The sequence below is a fragment of the Ornithorhynchus anatinus genome, chromosome X1 (assembly GCF_004115215.2).
Source record: "Ornithorhynchus anatinus isolate Pmale09 chromosome X1, mOrnAna1.pri.v4, whole genome shotgun sequence".
Lineage (NCBI taxonomy): Eukaryota > Metazoa > Chordata > Mammalia > Monotremata > Ornithorhynchidae > Ornithorhynchus > Ornithorhynchus anatinus.
Window position 1 is genome coordinate 122139315 of NC_041749.1, and position 7025 is coordinate 122146339.

Here is a 7025-nt window from a genome sequence, read left to right on the forward strand (position 1 = left end):
AATATTTTGGAAAAGTTGCAAAAAAGGATCTGTGATCTTACTATAGAAAACACAGTAAGCACTGTCTAGTAAGCAATAAAAATAATATCTTTGGGACCAGAGAGAATTGAAGGTAAACCGTGACCACACAATCCTCAGGGGCTTTATTCAACCTTACCTATTAGCTTCATGTAAATGAAGACCAGCTTGACACCCAGCACCTTGACAGGGATGGAGAAGGGGAGAAAGGAAGAATCTTGCAATTCATAAAGAAAGGGAAGTGTTGGGGATCGGGTGGTAATTAATGGGCCTTTCAGATCCCGGTCAAGGAGATGCCACAGAGTAAGTCACACTTTCTGTGTGCAGAGCACTGTTCTATGAGTTTGGGAGAGTTCAATACAATAATAAATGGGAACATTCCCTGCCCACAATGAGCTGACAGTCTAGAGGCTCACACAAAACACCTTTCCTCCCCAAGATGTGAAACCTGGTATCAGAGAGGCTCTAGACCTCAAAGAGACACCCACTCTCTTGGAAAACTCATTTGCTCTGTCGGCTTCAACTACCATCTCTATATGGATGATTCCCAAATCTACATCTCCGGTCCCAACCTCCCTTCGTTGTGGCAATCTCGTGCATCCTCCTGCCTCCTTGGCATCTCTACTTGGATATCCCACCAAAACCTCAAACTTAAAATGTCCAAGACGGAACTCCCCATCTTCCCACCCAAACTTTGTCTTCCCCCTGACTTTCTCGTCTCTTCTGCTGTGTGACTTTGGGCAAGTCACTTCTCTGTGCCTCAGTTATCTCATCTGATAACAGGGATTGAGACTGTGAGCCCCAAATAAAACAGAGACTGTGTCCAACCTGATTTGCTTGTATCTACCCCAGCACTTAGAACAGTGCCTGACACACAGTAAGTGCTCAACAAATACCATTATTATTATTATTATGATTATTAATAATGAGACATTTTGGGTTGGGTTTGTGGAACATCCTCTTTGACTCACAAGCCTGAAACTCTAGTGTTATCCTCAACTCATTTCTTTCATTCAATCCACATTCAGTCCTTCTCCCTTTCCCTTCTCCATCACCCTGATTTGCTCCCAGCACTTAGAACAGTGCTTGGCACATAGTAAGCACTTTACAAATACCATCATTATTATTCCTTCTCTGACTCAGCCCCACACCACTTACGTCCATATCTGTAATTCATTTATATTAATGTCTGTCACCCCTCTATACTGTAAGTTCATCATGGGCAGGCAATGTGTCTACTAACTCTGCTATATTGTTATATTGTATGCTCCCAAGTGGTTAATATGGTGCTCTGGACACAGTAAACACTCAATAAATAATGACATTGATTGAGTGATTGAATCCACATATTCAGGCAGTCACTAAACCATGTTGGTTCTACTTTCATGACATCACTAAAATCCACCCTTTCCTCTCCATACAAAACATTGCCACACTGATTCTAGCTCTTATCCTACCCCTTCTTGACTGCTGCAACAGCCTCCTTGCTGACCGCCCTGCCTCCAGCCTCTTCCCTCTCCAGTCCTCTCTACTACATGTTTCTCCCCATTTCTCAAAAACCCTCAATGATTATTCATGCAGGTCCACATCAGGCAGAACCCCCTCACCATCAGCTCTAAGGCACTCAATCAACTCTCTTCCTGCTATTCTCTCACTACAGCTCAGCCCTCACACTTTGCTCCTCTAACGCCAACCTACTACCGTGCCTCAATCTCGTCTCCCTTGCTCTCGCCCTCCCTCCAGGCTGGAGCTCCTTCTCCCATCACATCCGTCAAAACACCACTCTTCCCATCTTCAAAGCCCTACTAAAATCATATCTTCACCTCCAGGAAGACTTCTTTTATCCCTCCATCCTACTCTCCCTCCCTCTGCATCATCCCTAAATTTGAGTTCATATCCCCTAGCACTTTCACCTCACACTCCATCCCCATGGCATTTATGTACATAGCTTTATACTCTGCTGTTTTCCCTACTTATACTTCATTTTAATGTCTGTCTCCCCTACTAGACTGTAAGCTCCTTGAGGGCAAGGATCATGTCTACCAACCCTATTTTACTGTACTTTCCCACAGGCTCAGTACAGTGCTCTGCATGAGGTAAGGACTCAACAGAAACCACTCATTGACTGATTAGTGGAAGGGGTTCAAAATGTAATCAGGAGAGAGTTGGCAGAGAGCCTTGAAGAAAATGGTCAGGAAAAAAATGGTTTTTCCTTGATGTAGCTTGCTGTAGACAGGGAACGTGACCACCAAATCTATTATAATTGCATTCTCCCAAGTGCTTAGCACAGTGCTCTGCATGCAGTAAGCACTCAATAAATACGCTTGATGGATCAATTGATTGATGTGAACGGAAGAGGCTAACTATTGGAGGTTTTCAAGGTCCAACCGGGAGCTGAATAGTGGGAGAGGCCTCAACAGGATGATTTAGTCAGCAAACTGAAGCGGGGAGAGGTGGGAGGTGTCAAGTCGAAAATACGGAGCAGTCACAGACACAATGTAATAATTATGGTATTTGTTAAGCACTTACTATGTGTCAAGCAATGGGTTAATGATAATTGTGGTATTTGTTAAGCTCTTACTGTTTGCCAAGCACTTTGCTAAGCTCTGGGGTAGATACAAGATCACCAGATCCCACATAGGGCTCACAGTCTAAGAAGGAGGTATCGAATCTCCATTTTGCAGATGAGGGAACTGAGGCACAGAGAAGTGAAGTGACTTGCCCAAGGTCACACAGCAGTGACTTTGAAGCTGTCAATAGAACCCATGTCCTCTGACTCCAAGGTCCGTGTTCTTTCTACTAAACTATACTGCTTCCGAGCATGGAAGATACGAGTTAGTCAGGTTGGACACAGTCCCTGCCCAACATACGGCTCACGAGCTAAGTAGGAAGGAGACAGGTATTGAATCCCCATTCCCATTTTACAGGTGAGGAAACTGAAGCATATAGATGTGAAGTGACTTGACCGGGGTCACACAACAAGCAAGTTCCCGAATCTGCATTAGAACTCAGATGCTTTGACTTCCAGGCCTGTGTTCTGTGGGAAGCAGCTTGGCTTAGTGGAGAGAGCACGAGCTTCCGAGTCAGAGGGTGTGTGTTCTAATCCCAGCTCTGGCACCTTTCTGCTGTGTGACCTTGGGGAAGTCATTTAACTTCTCTGTGCCTCAATTACCTCATTTGTAAAATAGGGATTGAGATTGTGAGCCCCATGTGGGCAACCTGATTACCTTGTGTCTGCCCCAGCGCTTAGAAGAGTGCTTGGCAGATAGTAAGCACTTAACAAATACCATAATTATTATTATTATAATTTCCACTAGGCCACACTGCTTCTCTATGGGGCCTGGTGTATTTTCTTACATTATCATTATTAATATTATGGTATTCATTAAGTGGTTACTATATATCAAGCACAGTTCTAAGCACTGGGATAGACACAAGTTAATCAAGTTAGACATAGTCCCTATCCCACATGGTCTCACAGTAGGAAGACAGGTATTAAATCCCCATTCTGAAGCTGAGGAAACTGAGGCACAGAGATGTGACTTACCCAAGGCCACACGGCAGGCAATTGGCAGAGCCAGGATTAGAGTCCAGGCCTTTTGGCTCCCAGGCCCAGACCCTTTCCACTGAGCCATGCTGCTTCTCAAGGCCTTCTCACTGAAGGTACTAAAAATATTTAATAAGGGAAAAAATAGTAATAATAATAGTAGTATTTGTTAAGTGCTTACTATGTGCCAGGCCCTGTACTAAGCACTGGGGTAGATATGATCAAATTGGGTTGGACACAGTCCCTGTCCCATGTGGCTCACTGTCTCAACCCCCATTTTACAGATGCGAGAAGTGAAGTGACTCACCCAAGGTCACACAGCAGACAAGTGGCAGAGCCAGGATTAGAACCCATGATCCTGTGACTCCCAGACCCGTGCTCTAACTACTATGTCATGAAGCAGAGACATCCAGGTTCTGCCACTTGAAAAGTTAGTTTTCTTCCTTTCAGAGCTACCTGGTCCTGGGTTCTACCTCATGATGTGTTGCTCACCCTCTTTTCATTCAGAAAAAAAAGAAAAAAAAGGTTGCAAAGTTAGGTCACCATCTGACCTACTTGATTTTTCTGAATGGGCAGCCCAAGTCTCCGCTCTGAATAATGAAAGCATGTGTGTACGTACTTTATTGGCAGGTACGGAGTGATATTTATAGCCATTCAAGAGGTTGGAAGGGATTGTCTCTCCTTGATGGCAGCAGCTCTCCTTTATATAGCTCTGATCACCTCTGGCATTAATCAAAGACATGCTGATGTTTTGAAAATCTCCAAAGGGTCAGGATGGAATTGCTATTGGTTAAGATTTGAATATTGCAGAGGGGAACTTTCACTTGCACGGAGACATGTTTCCACAGATAGAAGAGACCCAGTGACCTATCTAGAGGGTTTCAAAAGATCAGTGAGAGTAATTAATCTTTTTATTGAGTCACGATTTCTGCCTACCAACCCCTCGACCCTCTCTCCCACCCCTGGATCGATATTGCTATTTTTTTCAAGAATTATGGAAGGAGCTCCTGGCTTCGGTATTGCTGAAATGTTGGTCAGATCAGAGTAAAAGCTGGAATTGATCAACCAAGTCCAGAACAAGAGGAGGTTGCTACTCTTTTTGCCCACTGGATCCCTAGAGCAAACGGACCACCCAGGGACATCCTGTAGACTGGTAGTTCCTTGCGGGCTGGGAATCTGTGCCTCAGTTACCTCATCTGGAAAATGAGGATTAAGACTATGAGCCTCACGCAGGACAACCTGATTACCCTGTATCTACCCCAGCGCTTAGAACAGTGCTCTGCACATAGTAAGCACTTAACAAATACCAACATTATTATTATTATTATTATGTTGAACTCTCACAACTCCTTAGCACAGTGCTCTGCACATGGTAAGCGCTCGATGGAGAAAACGCCAGGCACTGCAAACGTTAAATACAACATGACAAGGCCTTTCCAACCACCCACACGCTCAAAGGTGAACCTCATTGTCAGTGCTCTCCTCTAAATAATAATGACAATAATGATAATGGCATTTGTTAAGTGCTTACTATGTGCCAGGCTCTGTACTAAGTGCTGAGGTGGTTACAAGTAAACTGGGTTGGACACAGTCCCTGTCCCACATGGGGCTCACAGTCTTAATTCCCATTTTACAGATGAGGTAACTGAGGCCCAGAGAAGTCATGTGACTTGCCCAAGGCCACACAGCAGACAAGTGGTGGAACCAGGATTAGAACCCATGACCTTCTGACTCTCAGGCCCGTGCTCTATCCACTATGCCACATATCTGAGTGTTCAATGATATCATTGTGATGAATTGATTGATTAGACTAAAGCTCTTTGTGGACAGGGAACATGTCTACCAACTCTGTGCTATTGTACGATAACGTCAAATCCCTGCGGGACGGAGACACACGCAGAGAGCTTTACAGCAATCTCAAAGTCCTTAGAGGGCAAAAAATGCCATCTGTCTTAGCGATCCATCGATCACTAGTATTTTTAGAGCACCTGCCATGTTCAGAACACTGCTCGTAAGATCTCAGTTGATAACAGTCCCATAAGTGGCGGTGGAGGCTCCAGCCTTGGGCAGGCACTAGAGGCAGGAGGGGACGGGGGACCCTCATTTGACCCACAACACGGCCAGAATCTCCTTCCCCACACTGCAGCAGGCCTCAACCCAGACCAACATTTGGAGCCACAGAGGGGAAGGAGGGGAAGGGGCAGTGGAGGAAACCATCAGGGCAGCCCAAGTATACCTCACTGAAGCATTCATTCATTCAATCGTATTTATTGAGCGCTTACTGTGTGCAGAGCACTGTACTAAACACTTGGAAAGTACAATTCGGCAACAAATAGAGACAATCCCTACTCAATGACGGGCTCACAGTCTAGAAGCCCAGGGGGGAGCAAAGGCTGTATACACGGGCTCCCTGTTAGACGGCTTCCAGAGAACAGTTATCCACCCTGGAGCCCAAGCCTGAGGAGAACACAATCGGGAAAGGACAATCCAATCGCGAAATACGCTTCCCGCCCTCTAGGACGAACTCATGGTCTACTGTGGGTAGGGCACTGCAGTAAATGCTTGGAGGGGTCCAATAGAGTTAGTAGACACTCTCCCAGAAAGAGCATACAGTCTACCGTGTGCAGAGCCCCATACTAACAGCTTGGGAGAGGGTAGAAGAGTTAGTAGACATGACTACTCCACCCTCTCTACGCATCTCAACTCTCTCGCCCCCCTTTCCCTCCGCCGCTCTCGCTCCATTAACCCACAGCCCTGGATCACCTCCTCTGTCCACCTCCTATGCTCCTATGCTCGAGCTGCTGAGCGCTGCTGGCCAAAGTCCAAGCACCAAGCCGACCACACACACTACAAATTTATCCTTTCCTGCCTTAACTCTGCCCTCTCCTCCGCCAGGCAAAACTTCTTCTCCTCCCTCAACAACACCCATGTCCGTCACCCCGCCAATTGTTCCGGACCTTTAACTCTCTCCTTAGGCCCCCTGTTCCTCCCCCTCCCCCATCTCTCACCCCCAATGATCTGGCCACCTACCTCATCACAAAAATCAACACAATTAGGTCTGAGGTCCCCAAAGTCACCCCTCCCCCTCTCCCGTCCCCCCCACCAACCCTCTCCCCTACTTTCCCATCCTTCCCTGCAATATCCTCAGAGGAGATCTCCTCCCTCCTTGCAAGTGCCACCCCCTCCACCTGCGCCTCGGACCCCATTCCCTCTCACCTTATAAAAACCATCGCCCCTGCCCTCCTCCCTTCCTTAACTTCTATTTTTAACCACTCAATCTCCAATGGCTCCTTCCCCTCTGCCTTCAAACATGCCCACGTCTCCCCCATCCTAAAAAAACCCGCTCTTGACCCCACTTCCCCTTCCAGTTATCGCCCTATCTCCCTACTACCCTTCCTTTCCAAAATCCTAGAACGAGTCATCTACAATCGCTGCTTAGAATTCCTTAATTCCCATTCTC